Raw genomic sequence first — 19,202 nt, forward strand, 5'->3', positions numbered from 1 at the left:
TTCTATACTAAACAAATTGCTGTATCATGCGTAGATTTTGTATTTCTCTACTTATTCATTTATTTGATGCTACTCATGATCTTTAAAGCAAAACAAAGGCGGTCTATCATATTACGTTGTGACCTTCTCCAATGGGTAGAAGTATTCTCATTACTATTCAGTGAAGATTGAGGGCAGTTGGTTAACAAATCGCATCTTTCTCCAGTTTTTCGTCGGTGTCACTGTTCTTGTTGTTGTCGGATGAGTAGTCATTTCTTAACTTTTTTATTTACAATTATTTACATCATTCATGCGAAAAGTTTATTTTTGAGAAAGAAAAATAATTTTCCACCTCTGTTATTTTTGCAGCACTCAAGATTCTATTTGAAGCAAAGAAAACTTTTAGTTCCGGTTTTAACGTGTGAATGTTATGTTTATCATTTTCAAATGATTTTATTCGTCGTATACATTATGAAATATCACTTGAAGGACCTTATAGCCACGCAAACCTAGCTAAATAAGTGATATAGTGATGATAAATAGACAGAAAAAATATAAATTTTACAGGTGACAGAATTCTACAAACGATACAATTCACAACTACTTAATTTTTCAAATGATGCAATATTCCACTCGCACAGAATTTTACATGCTCCGAGTGTAATTTGCAGTCGGCTACCAAGTGACACTGTATGGATTTATATTTATCAATTGGTCAATGAACAGATATGAGCTCTGTGGTTTAGTCGAGTAATCGATGTGCTTGTAATCTAATGTTTCTCGGTTCAAGTCGCGCTGCTGCTATTGATCTTTTGTTTTTTTTTAAATTTCATTTGATTTCAAGACCTTATTTTCAAATCACACAATTTTACATATTCTTGAATATAAATTTGTATGAAATACGACGCTCAATTTATGTGCCTCTTATAAGATGTAAAATAACAAGATTTTTTCGAACTGTGTAGCTTCTTACCGTCATTAGATTTATTCCTCTGGCGTTCAAAGGAACCTTAACCGACTCGATACAATTTCTGGATCTCGATATGGGTCAACTGAATTAAAAATAATCAAACGAAACATAAAAGAAAATTATTTTCTTGCATTTTCAAATGAACAGTTCTGGTAACAGATTCTAAATTTCTAAAAAATAATTGACACACCATTCAGCAAAATTTAGCAAATTAGTTCATGTTTTTAACGATTTCTGATGAAAACAGGCAAATTCATTTTTGGAATAATCCTCCTTTTCTTAGTTCCATTCCCGGGTTGGCGGTTCAATGCGTAGGGCGCTGGTCTTACAAACCAGTTGTCGTATGTTCGAGCCCCGACCTGGAAGGATTCTTAGTGTCAAGTAAAATCGTAGCACCAGCCATACACTGTTTCTGTAGACTCTGAATCGGCTGCGAAGTCTGTTGAAACAGAAGGTCAAATTCCACTACAGGAAAGTAATACCAAGGCTTTGCTTTGCTTAGTTCCATTTTTCATTTGCAGATGTCACCACCGGTAATTGAGTTTTGCGGCAATGTGTTAATAGCAGCCTTTCATCAGACCCTGTCAGCTTGGAGCGAAATTAATTTTCTGTTCAGCAACGCCATCGCACGGTGTCACATTCAACATATCATGTCAATTGTATGGGTGGGCAGTGCTGCTATTTTGGCGCGCACGAATTCGACATTTCTCTTCCCTACTTCTGTGTACGAGATTCGATGCGAACTCGCCTGAGGGCGCCATGCTCGCAAAAAATGTTGTTACCAATGATTTGTTCGGGAAATGTGAGATCTGGATATCTTGTTAATATGATGTCTTTGTTTTCATTCAAATTCAATCTCAATTAAGTATTTTTTCACACATTTTCAATCAAAATCTCAATTAGGTCATTATTTGTAATCGCATCACGTAAGAACGGATGAACGGATTTAAAAAAATTATTTTTTTGTTTGATCAGTTTCTATTCCCACCGGGTTTGTACATCAAAATATAAAATTCACCGGAAAAATGGGAAAAATCCATAAATTTATTTTGTATGGAAATGAAATTTTTCGTTGAATTAGTTGCCCATGCTTGCTAGATCATCGATAGGTGTTTCGCGCATAAAGAGTTGCATAAGTGTTTGGCCGTCGAAGAAAAGAATACTAGATCTTAGAAAAAATCGTTTGGCGCGAAACGCGTAGTTTTCTGTGGAGATTTTACATGCAAACGTGATCCATGTGATTCGTCATTTCGAACCACGTGCTTAAAAATGTGTCAAAATAATTGAGAAAATGACTTCATGGCGTAATGCTAACCGAAGGAATGTTGTAATAAAACCATTGTCGGTCGGAGAAAATATTCTAATATCGTATTCAATTCAACCGATCAGCAAATTATTGAACGAATCGATGAATGGACTGTACTGTACAAGTGATAATACAAGAATTTATCTTTCATATGAATTAACTTATTAAAGCGCGTAAAACAAGTGATAATTAGGTGACCATGTCAAAGACGATTTCTGTAATGGAATGAGATTTTTATTTGGTATTTCGTGAAGAATATCAAAATTTAAAAGATCTGGAGGAAACTAAAACTAATGCGGGACCTCAGTTTCATAACCATGAGTGTAGATCGTAAACATATTCGTTTGCAAATTGTGATAATTTTTCCAATGCGAAACTTGAGTTTGTGAACATGCCTATTGATTTAATTTATTCGATTTAAGTATTGATTATTAGCAACAATTGCTTTAATAGCCAGAATGGTAGTAGTGATTATTAGCAACATGCTTTGTGTAAAAAAAATTGGATGTTATCAGCGCAATTACTGAGCATTCAGAAGAAGACAGCCAGAGTTATTTTTTAATCCAACTCAACGTAAGACTTTGAAGTTTGATAGTTTTAACTTTTTTCCATTGTTTCAAATTACAATAAACCTATCGGGAAGAGTTTGTATATTTGTACCCTAAAATCATTATTTGTATTGGCTCAAATGACAATACGAGTACTAGTAGAGGGTGATTTTTTGCTGGTATCATTTTGGCAACACTGTTTTTCATAGATCACACGTGAATCGTGTTTTGTGTCATTGTCAAACTTTTTGAGTTTGGCCTATAATTTAATCATGAATCGATCTACAACGTCCAACATTTGGTGGAAGGCAAAATTTATGGAAGACCCAAATTTTTATCGACAAGTTGTGTTCCTCGACGAAGCTCATTTGTGGTTGAATGGATGCATCAACAAGCAAAATTGCCGCACCCGGAGTGAAGTCTATCAAGAAGCATTGCAATAGCTACACGGAAAAGCCAGCGATCGCAAAACAACTAAAATATTAGCTGTTTTTCTGATTTTGATTGATTAAAATTTGGTACAACTAATCGACTGTTGTTTTAACTAAACTGTCATTTTTGATTTATCGTGCTGGCAGCTTAGCAACGACACCCAACAAAGACACGCACCACAAACAAGTAATGAAACGTTTCAGTTGAGCAATGCCAAACACCCCATGAGCGAACAATGAAACGTTTCAATGAGATGTCACTCGCGCAATTGAGCAAAGACACAATCCCAGCAAAGTTACTTGTATGCATGAAAGCAAAAGAATGTCTCAGTTGTTTCAACCAATTATTCAGTTATTTGAACTTAAGACGCCAATTGCAATAAATATTTTTTACTGTTAGTCTCTTCGGGGGGCAGCTAATCGTTCACTGCTTCAACAACGAAATTTTACCTAATTAACTGCTTATATCTTTATCACTAAACTCACAAATGATATAGAAATGAACCAAAAGGTTACAATTCTCAAAAGGGAACTCACCAGAAAAATGGTCACAGGGAATTAGGAAATTTTTCCTTCACTTGCAGAATGGCTCGCTGGTAAACCTAATGCTACAGATACACTTTGAAGAAAATACAAATAGTACCACTTCACTTCAGCAGCAAATTTTTGAGCGATAAGCGGTTTTAATAACATTGACATGAACTGTCCTAGAATACATTACTCTCAGATGAAATTAAAACATTTATACTGTAGGAATATCTATTTAACACATGGAAAACTTGTTCTAAATTAATTGTTGTATTCTTATGCATACTTTCACTTACATAAAACGACCACTACGTAACTAACATAAATGACGTTCATTTACCATTGAAAATTTTCAATATGAAACGCTTCTGGTGAAATGAAGAGGTTTTTTGTTCTGCGTTTTCTGTCTTCGTTCTCCGCCAAGTGACAGCATTTGAATGCAGCAATTTCGGTTACCTGAATAGTTATGACAAAATCAACAGATGTGTTAGTTAAATCAACAACATTTTATTCGAAACAACCAGGGCGTGAAACAACAGTTGCAATATTGTAATTCTGTGATCTGCGGGTTCTCCGTGTATCAATGCTTCCCAAAAAAGTCACTGTTTGGTGTGGATTAGGGGCCGGTAGCATCATCAGGCCGTACTTCTTCAAAGGCGACGATCGGACTGTGAATGGCGAGCGCTACCGTGGAAGAATTGGACAGGCCTGACATTTGGTTTCAACAAGACGGTGCCACATCTCACACGGCACGCGAAACAATGACCAAATTGAGAGTCGCCTTCGGTGAACAGTTCAACTCACGTTTGGGACCGCCTAGATCGTGTGATTTAACGCCTTTGGACTCTTGTGGGGTCAAGTTAAGGCGCATGTCTAGAAGCGTAAACCAGCAACGATTGGCGTACTGGAAGCCAATATTGAAGCATTTGTTTGTGAAATACCGGCCGATACGTTGGAGAGAGTGTGTCAAAATGGGACCTTGAGCATGGGCACTTTGTAACACTTTTTAACAATATTACATGATAAACAGGGCGGTAATAGATTTATGAGTGGAATAGCAGGAATGAAAATTGTCGAAAAAATTCGGGATGGGAACCGATTTTGAGTTGTGTTCATAAAATTCAATTGGGCAAAACAATTCTCTCGGGTAAATGGAAGTAACAGGTTCGAGCCTCGTCCCTGAGTTATTTTTTTACAAATTTTTATTCCTGCCATTGTTTTTTTCAGTTCGTTTTTCATCGGATGATAATAAAAATGGGTTCGTTCCCGGACATAAGGGACACTAATTGGCCTAATTGACCTTTGACATTGATATTAAAAGTTTATGTAAATTGATGTCGATATTTCCTGTGCAAAGAATACAAGGTCAAACTTCAAACATTATCAAATTCTAAAATTGAAATAAGAAATAAAAGTCATAGCGATGTTTTCACCCGCCCAAATTCCGCGGCGATGTGCTCGCTTTGTTCGGTGACATAAATCATCTGTAAATAGCGTAATTACCTTCATGTGAGAGAATTGCTTTTAGATTTGTTTGCGATAGGCTGAAATTTGATTAATGTTTTTCGAGCCACTTTGCCGTTTTTTTCACTAACAACAAAGCACTCATATTCGAACGACCAACTTTTCCACGGTTACACCTTGTTAGGCTCGGGTGGACTCCGTTTTCAATTAGTCCACTGAAATGGAACAACACAGGCTCCGGCACCGGAATCATTTTGCCGTGGAGCTTCCGATTTTCAGCTGAATTAAGCTTTCTTTGTATGAATTTGGAAACCATTTTCGCACATTTTTTCCCTCTGTCACCTCATCCTTGCCTACCTTCAACCGACCGGAATGTTCGACGAGTGGCAGCGTCAACATTATTGAAATTTCTTTCTCATTTTAATTTTTTGCCTTCCTGTTACCGATCCGTGGCGATTCGGGTTTCCTACAGATCCATCTCGTTTATTCAGCTCCGGTACGGCGCATATTAGCCCTCCCCCCTTTTCTACAGTTCCGAACGGCACCGCTTGATTGCGAATTTTCGACCGGATTCTTGAGTGTTTACACTCTGGCATTCTTCTGTGAAATTTCTCATTTCTGCTTAATTTACCAGATAACAAAAGTTGCTTCAGCTCGTTTGGAAATTAAACGGTTTTGTTCGGTCGTTAATTTCTTTCCTCTCGCGCTCCCTCGCACTCTCCCAAACACAGTTGCCGTTGGCACTGATCGCCCGTTTTGAGTGCATGATTTCTTCACACTGATTTTTTGTGCCGCCCACCGCATCAAAAGCCTTATTGGGAAAAGTCGAATGAAAAACGCCTCTCATCAATTTCCTTCCGCTTTCAGTTGTTGTCGTTTTTGTGTTGCCGCCGGCCAGCAGGACACCCACCACGAACATGCTCTCGATGCTGCGATGCTCTAGTAATAAGCTGAAACTAGAGGTCGCTCCATCTGGCCACTGTCCGCCCGTCGGTTATGAAGCAAACATCCGCGAAATTAGTTTGTTCGCCAGGCGTTTTTTGTTGTTGTTGTAGTTGTTGCTGCTGCTGTTTTATGTTTATCCGCCACGGGGGACGGACGGTCGCAGTGTGATGAGCTGTTGTGGGGTCTGAAAATGAGATAATCGTAAAGCAATTGGGTTGTTTTGGTTTTAACGTGTTTATTGATTTTGTTTTAATTACTTTCAGCGGGACATTAGCGTTATTAGGCGGTAGCCGATATTACGATCCAACATTTGCCCGTTCCACTTGGCTGTGACTCTGCTATCAAAGATGGCGGAACGGTAATTAATAATTAAAATTTGAGCACGTCTCATGGCCTTATAATTACCTAACACGTCGTATGGAGAGGGAAGCGTTTAGACGTAGGAAAAGGAACACAAACAATAAACGGAAGTTTCGAGGGAAAAATAAACGACTTATTTACTAAAGAAGAAGGGAAGGCTGTGGAATTTTCTGATCGTTTGGTGCATATTTTAAATTGTTCATGTGTCAGTGCTAAACAGCCTACTTTATGATTGTTTCATTTTATTTTGATGGGTTGGATTGGATAAGAATTTCGTTTTAACTTGGGAGGCCTGAATCTAGGGAAGAAAACATTAATAAAAAATTAGGATTTATTAGTATACAAGATAAATTTCATGACCAAAGACTGTACTCGACAAAAATAATCACACAAATAATGCGAATCTCAACTGTATAGAATATGCCTTCATGCGAGCAGCGATGCAGCATCGGTTTCGTTCGCAGCCGAATGTACAAACAAGTCCGAAGCGACTATCAATAAAAGGCGAAGGAAAACGAACGATGTTCATTAACATTTTGCATTTTCGATATTCAAGCAACATTGTTATTCAAACATTTTTTTTCCAAATTGGTTCATTCCGCCTCCTAGGCTAAATACCTGTACCTTGGAATTGACGCTACCTATCAAATCCTATGCAACACTTGCGCCATCTTTTTTGCAAAAGTCGACTGTATTCGATCAAAGTTGCTGATTTACCCGGCGTTGCCGAAAAAAATCTAGAAATTGTCCTCCCCATTGATACTCTGATTGTAATGAAACACAACATAGACGACAACACGATTAAACAATACTCCATTCAGTATCCCATCTCAGATCTCACAATAATCATAATTTTCATGGTATTCTTGACAAATTGGATCAGTTTTATATTTGAACCCTTTTGTTAGAAACATTTAAAACACCTTTCTCTCTTTAAATACCTTCTTAGTAATCTCCGAGTTTTATATGTATATGTGCTTGTAACGCACTTCCGTACTTTCTCGTCACATTCGGTCTACGATACCTTAGGTTTTCATGGTTATAAACACTTGCTACTCCATCCTATTTATTAAAATGTTTATAAAAAGTTTTATAGCAATTCGTGCAGTAGTTCCGGAGTTATGCCGTTACAAACATCACACTCCCTTTTTAGAGGCACTTACTACACTCTCCCCCTACCGAATATCCTTATAATCATATCTAATTTGTGCAAAAGTATCTAAGGTACCGACTTTCGTCAAATTTGAATTTTTTTATGACCACCTTTGTTAAGGACACTTGCTACGCTACCTCCGCCCGTATAGTCATATCTAAGGTATACAAAATGTTTCTATGGTCTTCAAAACGCATCGATTCTTGACAAGTTATATGATTTTTTTCATGACCCCCCCTGTTAATGAAACTTACTACGCTCCCTCCCCTATAAAAATGCTCCTTAAACCATCTCTGAAATGCAGGAAGTACCTGTGCCAAGTTTGGTGGCAATCCGTTCAGTAATTCCGAAGTTATGGCGTTACAAACATACAAACTTACATCCATTTTTATATACGGTGCATTCCACGCAAAATCAGCCACCCAAAATTTTATTTTTGGTTGGTAAACGACTGGACAATGCGCAATTCAGGCCCCAATGTGGTTCTTAGCCTCTTGTCCAGTAACTCATATCCCTACCTCCCCGCGGTATCGGCTGGGGTACGAGTAACCATAGGAGGTTGGTGCAGGCCTAACAAGCCGCCCGGAAAAAGGAAGTTACGAACAATCAACAAGTAAGAAATACGACTCGAAATAATCGGCACCTAGACCTACGCGACGAACTAAGGACTACGATTGGAAGCTTGGCACATGGAACTGCAAATCGCTTGGCTTCCCAGGATACGACCGAATGCTGCATGATGAGCTTCTAATCCGCGGCTTCGATGTCGTAGCACTGCAGGAACTTTGTTGGACGGGACAGAAGGTGTGGAAAAGTGGGCATCGAGCGGCTACCTTCTACCAGAGCTGTGGCACAATCAACGTTCTAGGAACTGGATTTGTAGTGTTGGGCAAGATGCACCAGCGCGTGATTGGGTGGCAGCCAATCAGTGATAGAATGTGCGTATTAAAGATCAAGGGCCATTTCTTCAATTACAGCATCATCAACGTGCACTGCCCACATGAGACGAGACCCGATGACGAGAAGGAAGCATTCTACGCGCAGCTGGAACAAACCTACGACAGCTGTCCCCGGCGGGATGTAAAACTCGTCATCGGCGACATGAATGCTCAGGTAGGCCGGGAGGCAATGTACAGGCCCGTAATCGGGCTGGAGAGCCTGCACGCGGTAACAAACGACAACGGCCAACGATGCGTAAACTTTGCAGCTCCCGTGGAATGGTAGTTCGAAGCACCTTCTTCCCCCGCAAAGATATCCTCATAGCCACCTGGAGATCACCTGATCAACATAGGGAAAATCAAATCGACCACGTTCTCATCGACGGGCGATTCTTCTCCGACGTCATCAATGTCCGCACCTGCCGCAGTGCCAACATTGATTCTGACCACGACCTTGTCGCGGTTTGTATGCGCTCAAAACTATCGACGATGCACAATACTCGTCGCAAAGGAACGCCGGTACTCAATCTCGAGCAGGAAGACCAAGATCGCGAAGCGATGGAACAGCTGTATCGCGCTAATGACACACGAAAGTTCTATGAGAAGGTGAACCGCTCACTAAGAGGCTACACGCCACAGGCCGAAATGTGCAGAGATACCAGTGGTAACCTTCTCACGAACGAACGTGAGGTGATCGACAGGTGGAAGCAGTACTATGACGAGCATCTGAATGGCGAAGCACAAGATACAGAGAACGGTACAGGAATCAATCTGGGTGCACGCTCAGTCGACGACAGATTCCCAGCCCCTGATCTGTCGGAGATAAGTGAGGAGATCGGCAAGCTGAGGAACAACAAAGCCGCGGGCAATGACCAGTTGCCAGGCGAGCTGCTCAAACATGGAGGAGAGGCACTGGCTAGAGCGCTGCACTGGATGATTTCTAGGATTTGGGAGGAGGAGATTCTACCGCAGGAATGAATGGATGGAGTGGTATGTCCCGTCTACAAAAAGGGCGATAAGCTAGACTGTTGCAATTACCGCGCAATCACATTGCTGAACGCCGCCTACAAGGTACTCTCCCAAATCCTTTGCCGTCGTCTATCACCAATAGCTAAGGAATTCGTAGAGCCGTACCAAGTGGAATTTACTGGAGCCCGCGCCACTACGGATCACATATTCGCGATAAGACAAGTACTCCAGAAGTGTCGTGAATACAACGTACCCACACATCACCTATTCATTAACTTCAAAGCGGCATACGACACCATCGATCGAGAACAGCTATGGCAGATGGTCAAAGCAACGATGGATAGAGTGAAGTGCTACGTCTGAGTATCTGGGACGCTCTCGAGTCCCTTCGAATCTAGAGGGCTACGGCAAGGTGATGAACTTTCTTGTATCTTGTTCAATATTGCCCTGGAAGGTGTGATTCGAAGAGCGAGGATCGACACGAGTGGCACGATCTTCCGAAAGTCCGTACAACTTTTTGGCTTCGCTGACGATATTGATATTGTAACACGTAACCTTGAGAAGATGACGGAAACCTACATCGGACTGAAAGCTGAAGCTAGGCGTATCGGACTGGCCATGAATGCGTCGAAAACCAAATACATGGAAGAGGAAGAGGCTCTAGAGAAGAAACACTACGCCTCCCATCACGAATATTGATAGATGGTGACGATGTCGAGGTGGTTGACGAGTTCGTGTATTTGGGCTCACTGGTGACCGCCGATAATGACACCAGCAGAGAAATACAGAGACGTATTTTGGCAGGGAATCGTGCGTACTTTGGACTCAGAAAAACCCTTCGATCGAGAAAAGTACGCAACCGCACGAAATTGACCATCTACAAAACGCTCATTAGTCCGGTTGTTCTCTATGGCCACGAGACCTTGACAATGTTGGCAGAGGACCAACGCGCCCTCACTGTTTTCGAAAGAAAGGTACTGAAGACCATCTATGGCGGAGTGCAGATGGAAGACGGAACGTGGAGACTTCTCTTCTTGAGAAACTCGATTTTTTGCAAGCAAATGATGTTTTGTGTTCTGTCAGTGACGCGGCATGTGTCGACAAGTTAAGTCTGTATTCGAGCGAGTTGCGCTGCGGTACGCTCCGCGCTTGCGGGTCGCGATTGAAAAATTCACTGCTTCGAAAGTATTAATTTTTACACTCTGAAACTTTGCCAACATTGAGTTGAACCCCTAAGGCTTCTTTTTTTCAACAAAAAACGAAAAAAAAATTAGGCCCAAGTTTGAAATTTTTATAATTGCTTATTAATTTTTAACTTTTTTCATGAAACTAACTTTAAAGGTTGTTTTATGGAATCGCTTATTTGAAAGCTAAGGAAAAAGCGCACATTTCATGTATTGGACGAATTTTTGTATCTTTATTAGATTCTACAGTTTAGGTGGTTGTAAAAAGGCTCTTTATTAAAAACGCGAAACTTTAAAAAATCATATCTCGAAAATTCTACATACCATATTTAAATTAAAAAAAAACTTGTTGAATATTTTCGAGTTCTTTACCGAAAAAAATAAGATGAAAAAAAATTTTGGGTAGCTGATTTTGCGTGAAATGGCCCATACATATTTTTTTAATAATTTTTATATATATTTTAATTTTTTATATGGTTTATTTATACCCAGCTTTAGGGCATTTCTTTCATTTTGCTTTATCAAACATCAAGATTACATTTTCAATACGGTGTCGGGTTTTCATCAAATTTTGAAGTAAATCGAATCAAATTGATTGTTGGAGGCTTGGGGGTAGACGAGCTTCCACTAAAATTCACTGAAGGCTGGGGAGCAATGGGTTCTCTATTCGCGTTTTTTTTTCCTTTTTGTTGTCGCTGCTCTTATTTTTGCCTTTCTCGTGTAGAAAGTCGAGTTTTTCCTTTTTCGTATAGGAAGCGTAGATTAAAACGAAAGATCTTATGGTTTTATACGTTGTTATTGAATTTTATTCGGATCCGACCTCCAGTTCCGGAGTTACAGAGTGGAGTGTGATTTAAACATCAAGCCGTAAATTTGGCTCGAATCCGTAGGTTTGGCTCGATGATTCCCAAGGAATTTGTAGGTTTGGCTCGATGATTCGAAAGCAATTTGTAGGTTTATCTCGATGATTTCGAACCAAACTTTCTTGTTTTTAGTCTAAAACAGTACTGTGATAATTGTTCAGAAATATGTAATTGTGATCGCGATTGCGATTGAAAAACTTATTTTTATTCAAAAGATATTTTTTATTCAGGCCTATTTGCGTACAAGCTTTACGTGGCCGATTGAGCCGATTTTTTAAATAAATTTTTTTTTGAGTTGGATCTCGTTGTCACCCTTTTTCTAGGGGAAGAAGAGCTTCCATTTCCCTCCTGCGAGGATTGAGGGGCACTTCGTTCGTGGTTCGTCTCGTCATCCATTGCCGCTTCGATTGTATTGTTGTCGATTTCCGTCTTCTTTTCGTTGCTAGTTGCTGTAGATGCACCTTGTTGTACATTGGTTGCAATTGCTGGTTGGTTGGAGGGTAAGTTGTTAACTGCAGCCGGTGTACTTTGTTCTATAGGGGATGATGATGAATTCGTTGAACGGGATGCTTCATTGTTGTTGGTGGCTGTCACAGGTGTACTGGGGTTTCTTGGGGTTTGTGTGAAGGAAGCACCGTTGTCCTTTGGTGTAGTTGTCTCCTTGTCCAGTTTATCACATGGCATACCGTAGTGAACAGTCATAGGTAACAAAGGATTTGCACGGAATTCTTTTATCTTGACCGAAAATCACATAAGAAGGTATAGCCTTCTTCAAGTTAGAATACCGGGGAAAAAATTCTACCACTTTTCATTTTGGATAGAGAGAATCTCTCCGTATTGGGACATAATTTTGCGAATATATGAATCGGTGACGCTTGAGGGAAGATCATGCACACGCACTTCTATAGCACTATCATCCATATAACATATACTGGAATGTGGTACTTAATGTTCTCGTGCTCCACATAGTGCACATTGTTATTGTCTTTTGCGAATTTATGTTTAATATAATTTCAAAAAAAGAATTTTCAAGTTCGTTTCAAATCAATACCTCATTGCCACAGGTGGTAAATTGCGAACCGAACGCCGATGCTTTTGCAAATTTACTGAAAAATGTTCACCGAGTGTAAGCATGCGATAGGTTCGAAAACTATTCCCTCGGTTAATGCGAAGGTGTTCTGTGCTCGGTGTTCGGCGAAACAATCTGTTTCGAACCGTTCGGTTGGCGGACCATCGGCGAAGGTCGAGTAAACTGCGTTTAGGGATGTCGCAATATCGATCGATTAATCGAGTAATCGATTAATAACCCAAATAATCGAGTAATATTTAATCGAGTAGCTTAAAACTAATATTCGATTATTGAGATAATCGAATAATTTAAAAAATCCCATAGTAATAATCGAATGAATAATCGAGTAATCGATTAATGTCCCAGATAATAGAATCGACTAGTTTCAAAATTATACTCGATTATTAAATAATCAAGTAATTCTAAAATTCCGACATCCCTATGCGTTATATACGATGCTTTGTTGATTTCAGTTTTCGCATCTTGGGTGTGAAATTATCAATGCACACGTGATCAGCACAAAAAAAATGTTTTGCTCGATTGATAAATCGATCAATAGCAATTCAAATGGTATTATTTTTGACATTATTAGTGTGCGTAGAGTGGCTCGATATGGAAAATAGTAAGCTTTTGATCTTTTGCAAATTTTATGGTTTTTGGTTATAGAATCAATAACAATAAGAATTTATTAATTTGGAACATTTCCAGCGAGCGTATGGTGGCTCAATATGCAAAATTTGTAAACTTTTTGACTGGCTCAATATAAAATAGGGATTTTGAGTGGCTCAATATGAAATAGGGATTTTTTTTACTTGTCCAAATTCGATGTTTAATAAATTGGTAAGTCAACAGCAAATAAAATTGAGTAATTTCATGCATTTTCAACGAGCATAAGGTACCTGTATATGGAAAATATTTTGACTGATGTCAATTTTATGTTCTATTGATGGGTGAATCAGCAGCAGTTCGAAATTATCCAATTTTGGACATTTTCAGAGAGCAGTTTGAAAATTTGAAATTTTTCTGCTAATTCGAAGTTTTAATAAATAGTGAAAATCTTTTCACATTCTCTGCCACCGATGCCAAATGTTTTAGAATTACATGAAAAGTCGAGATTTAGTGTCAAAAAAATTTGTTCGAGAAAATCGGCTTTCTGGGACTTGAAAAAAAAATTTAAATTCCCAGAAAAAAGTCGATTTGAACTATTGTTTTTAGATGACACTAAATCTCAAAGTTTTATGCATTTCTAAGACTTTTGGCATTCATTTTTTTCGATTTCGGAAATGGCGAGGATGATTTTTCAAGATCTATGAAAATTTCACTAAATGGATTGAAAGGGGTTTTTATTAGATTTGTCTCACTCAAATGATGCTGCATATGAGACATAAACGCTGAAGCATGCTTTTGTGAACTACTCGAATCAATCATACTATTATTATTTGGTGTCGAAAATTAGTGTCAAAAATTATTTAATAAAAAGGTAAAAAATATGAGCAGTGCGGTAAAATTTAGATTTGGCTTTGGCTGACATTTTCTAGTGAAGCTCCCATAATTCACCGTCAGTTAAATAATCGTACCTAGTCATTTGAAGTTTTGCTTGCTCAGTTTCCAGGGTCAAGTAGTCTAGCTGCTTCATTGTCTTCGCTGTTGGTAGTGAGCAAAATCGAATGAATAGAATTGTAAATTAAATTAAAAATGAAAACTGAAGGAGGAAACTATTAATGTGTACGATTTATTAATTTACACTCTCCTACTCAATGCTTGATCGGAGAAATAGGTATAAAGCGAGAGGACTAGTGTTTGATGAACAGAGAAGATGTTTGGATGTGAGATATCGGTCGGGTGAGACGGCCAGGATGTAGACCATGTTCGATGTACGTTGCTACTGTGTCTGTTTCGAGTTTTGCAGTGGCTAAAACAAGATCAGAGTGGCGAAATGGTAGCGCGTATGCACGGAATGCATAAGAACGCAGGTTCGAGTCCTGTCTCTGAGCGTATCTTTTTCCAAAAAATCATCTTTTCTGTTAGTTTTTCTTTCACTTGGCTTCTCCAATATATATTTCCGCTCAGTCATTGCAAAAACTATTAATGTGTATTTTGTAAATGATATTTCAGTTACCTGGTTTGTATTTCATCTATTATCTTGAACCAATTTGAATGTTTACATAACCCTCATTTGAATGCCGCTCTCACACTATTCAAAGAGATATTATATTACTTCAAGAGATGATCTGACGGTGGTTAAACTGAGCTTTGATTAGAAGAGAATCGATTGAAGAACCGAGTGCTGCCGGTTCGGTACGTCAGCGAACGTTGTGTGTATGTCAGAGTGTGAAGTTTACTGCAGTAGAGTGATCGTCAGTGTGAGCCACATTCGGTTTCAATTGAATTGAATGAAGTTTTACTGCACTGATCATGAGACTGTTTCGATGAAAGAGAAAGGCATTATCACACCACTAGGTGGATTAAGAAGAGTTTTTATATCTATATATTAAACCCCGACAACGACCTGTATTTTTATTGTAAAGCATGTGACCCAATGATGTGGTTGAAAACGATTTCAAACTATATAATATGGTGCTAAATGACTGAAAGTGAAGATGCGTGTCCTAACCGATGCCGCAAGGATAACTACTGAGCGCACACGTCATAGTTTGGGCACGATTCTGCAAATTGGAAAGATATATTGCTGCTGGGTTCCAAACATGCGTATTTGAGACTTAAAATACGAACGCAAGCGCACTTCAGATGCATGTTTGGCTCTGCTGATGCAAATTTGGTTGAACTTTTAGTGTCGATTGATCCCTGTTCAAGAAACAAAGATCCATTATTATACGTTAAAAAAAACAGAATGACAATAAACTGTAGTCAGCACGAGTCTCAATGAGTCGAAAAGACCATGTTGTCGGTTTTTCTGGGATTGTCAAGGTCATGGGTAATGACTTGGATATTTTTGTGGGAATATCAGTCCTGTTAATTGAAATTGCAAACTAGATAAATTCGTTAGTCAATTTAAATAATTCGTTTATTATCACATAACCTTGTGAAACAACTCTTGAAACTGACATTTTTACTATAAACGCTCTGTCTCCGGAACCGGAAGTTAGATCTGGATAAAAATCAAAACATTTTTATCGAATATGAAGAACTTTTAGTTGAATCTAAGATGGTTAAAATTGGTTGTGCCATGTTTGAGAAAAATGATTGACATTATTTTCATTTTTTTTGCATATCACCCTGCAATTCCAGAATCCGAAGTCGGATCCAAATTAAATTCAGGACCTTTGTATGAGACCGCAAATCCTTTCATTTTCGAGAAAATTCAGCGACATCAAAAGGCTTTGATAAGTTACGATTGCTACTTGTTTTTTTTGTCTTTTCCAAATATATTTTCTAGTCACTCAAATGTCGTTGAAATGAAATAAAAACAATTGATTAACTGAATATAAATCATAAAAACAAAAAACAAGAATAAATATTTTTTGAAGGAAATCATATTGTAGTGCTCCCATACATAGACGATTGATCGGTTAAAGCTTAATATGAACAAAAAATCGTTCGTTCATGTGATTGACATACTCTGATTGATAACCATTCCAAAATATTCAACACAGACGATTGCACATTGCAAATGTACCTATTTAAATGTTAACTGAAAGTTGATCCACAATTATAGGCCACCCACGACCGTGGAAGGAGTGTACACACTTAAATTAGATTACCGATCTCAGCTGTTCAAACTTCGATGGCTGATTTTTTTCAGTAAAAATAACATTTCATCACAGCGGTCAACAAATGTTTATTTGTGCTGATACATCAGTAGAATGAGAATAATCGGTAACCCGGCTGTTCAAAATTCGTCGAAAGATAATAAAATTTCCGTATGAAGTTTAGTGTGTACATTTAAATTCAATGAATCCCGTGCAAATTGAATTATTTGAGAATGTAGCCCATATATATTGACAGCTTATCATCAATTTGAGCGGCAATATTCCGGAAACAATCTGTTCGGTCGATTGATCCGGCTGCCAATGACGGTAATCACTGGCAATGTGGCATTTTGGTCAGTCAGATTGACAGACAACCGCTGCTGGGAAGCATGGTATGGCAATATCAATGAGGCGATAAATTTCGCGTTGTTTTATTTACTGTTTTTAGCCGATGTGACGGTTATGATTTTATGAGATCTAATTATTTGTGCAAGGGCCGGGATTTAAATCAGCGCGTAGGTGAAAAGGTGCGATTGAACTCTGTCCCGGGTAAATTGATTTCAACAAGCGTGTCGGATGATTGTTTATCTTTCATTGACCAAAAATAATATTAATTTAGTTTTATGGACCTCATCATCTCTGATGCGTGGCAGTAGCATGTATATAAATATGAACTCAGTTTGAAAGTTGGAGCCAGAATAGGAAAGCAGTCGGTTCGATGTATGCAGTATTACAATTTATGTAAATTACGGTTATTAGCGTTTCCGGCGACCAGTGTCGGCATTATGCATGGGCGCTCAGGGCTAGGTCCGGAGTTCCGATGCTTTTTTTTTTGCAATTTATTAGAGGCGATCAATTGTATCATTTGTATAGTTCTTTCGAACAAATCATCAACAAGCCAGCAAGTCTGGCCAGAAGACAACAGGATCCTTGTGGCTTCGAATAATGGGTAGAAGTCGTTTTTGTAAACCTTCAATGATGTATATTTCGCTGTTCATTGAATTAAAGGTGATGAAGGGTTTCGAAATCTTACCGCAGCTACAAATTGCTTACCAGACCATAGCTTTCTTACCAAAATTTTCGACTTCTATCGATGTCTCGGACTGGTTTAACACTTGCCCTTCTCGCACCGTATAATATTGTGGTCCCGGCAAGGATTTGTAATCGAGTTTCACGTAGGTTTCGTCGTCCATGATTATGCAGTTCAAATTTCCAGCAAGAATCGTATCGTACAGCTTTCGAACCCTCGGCCTGATCGATGCTTCTTGTTTCGGACTACGTTTTGGTTGTTTCTGCTTCCTCTAGGTTCGAAGATTCAAACGTTCTTTAGCACAAGGAACATTTGACTTCGAAGTGCCCACTTTTTTGGCCACATCCCGAACTGAAACCTCCTTCTTTTGCTCGAACGCCTTCAGTATACGTTTATCCAACTGATGGTTAGCAGGACCTGTTTTCGACCCGTTTTCGGTTTATCCTCAAAGATGTTATCCTCACCGAACTTCCTGATTGCATTTCGCACGGCTTTTTCACTTACTCCTTCCATTTTTGCTATCTTTCTCAATGACAGTCCGCGGTCTGTGCACCATTTGTTCACCATTTTTTGACGTTGTTCTGCTGAAAGTCCACGCATTTCGAAACAAACTAATGAAAACGAATAAACAACTGCACAAGTGGTTAGAGAAGAGTGTAAACAACAAGACGCAGCCATAAAAATTGACAGATTCTGAACCATTGCGAAATGGCAGCGGTTTTTGGTTGCGTCCATACTTTCTGGGACAGTCTTTATCTCCTAAAAATAGCTATTCTCGAAGTATTTAGGATTTTTTTTCCAGTGTATTTGTTTTGGAAAGCCCGATCATTTTTCTACATCTTCTTCATTTTTGAACATTTTATGTTTCAAATTACAACTATTTGAAATAGGTTCAAAACAAATGGTTTGACGTATGTCGGAGCAAACGGATCCAGAATTTTCATTGATTTCTGCCTCTCATTTGTAATTTGCAGATTAACCTAGCTCATTCTAAAATTCTAGATTTATTTGTATGAAACTACTAGAATGCCAGAATCAGTTGTCTTTACATAAAGCAATGCTTCAAATGTATCTTTGTGGCGGTGTTTTTTTTACCTTTTCAAAAGCCCTTATTATCACTTCACGATGAAAACCAAGTGAAGTAAGTGTAGGTATTTATTACGGAAGTACCTTCATAGAAAAAACTGATTTCTTGGATGAGCTTGATGTTATTAGTGAAGTGAAAGTGAAAGCGGAAGTGATAATGATAGTAAGGGTCAAAGGCTAAAATTTAACATTGTGTATTGTTCTATTGTAATAAGTGGTAAAAAAAAATTCAAAAAGTGGATCTATTCCGAAATCGCAAATATGGATGAAGTGATTTTCAATAACCTAAAATCAAATCACCAATGGTCTTGCAGTTCCATTGAAGATGAAAAGTCTTCGAATCTGCATTAAAACCTGTTCCAATTTCAAGATATTGTTAGTTGATGGTAAAACAAACTGACTGTGACGATTCCAGTTGCCAATTTCGGTATTCGGCATAGAGATCGCCAAGCCGACTTTCATAAGCTTAGACTTAACACACGCACTTATTATAATTTATCTATAAAATTACTCAAAAATTATACGAGTTTTTCAAATTTCTTCGAAATTCATTTTTGAATTAAACAGTTTTTTTTTAATTTTTCTTGTCGGTTTCCAATCGAGTCGTCAACATATTTTAAAGTTTATTCGTGACAGAATCTGGCAGATTAAATTTGGAATAAAATTAAT

General features: G+C 38.5%; 1 protein-coding gene across 5 annotated transcripts in view; it reads left to right on the plus strand.

Moving 5' to 3' along the window:
* LOC131431005 (insulin-like growth factor-binding protein complex acid labile subunit) overlaps positions 1-19,202 on the plus strand; it is a 770,466-nt gene that overhangs the window by 138,531 nt on the left and 612,733 nt on the right. The window lies entirely within an intron of this gene.

Source organism: Malaya genurostris, chromosome 2 (genome assembly GCF_030247185.1).
Source record: "Malaya genurostris strain Urasoe2022 chromosome 2, Malgen_1.1, whole genome shotgun sequence".
Classification (NCBI taxonomy): domain Eukaryota; kingdom Metazoa; phylum Arthropoda; class Insecta; order Diptera; family Culicidae; genus Malaya; species Malaya genurostris.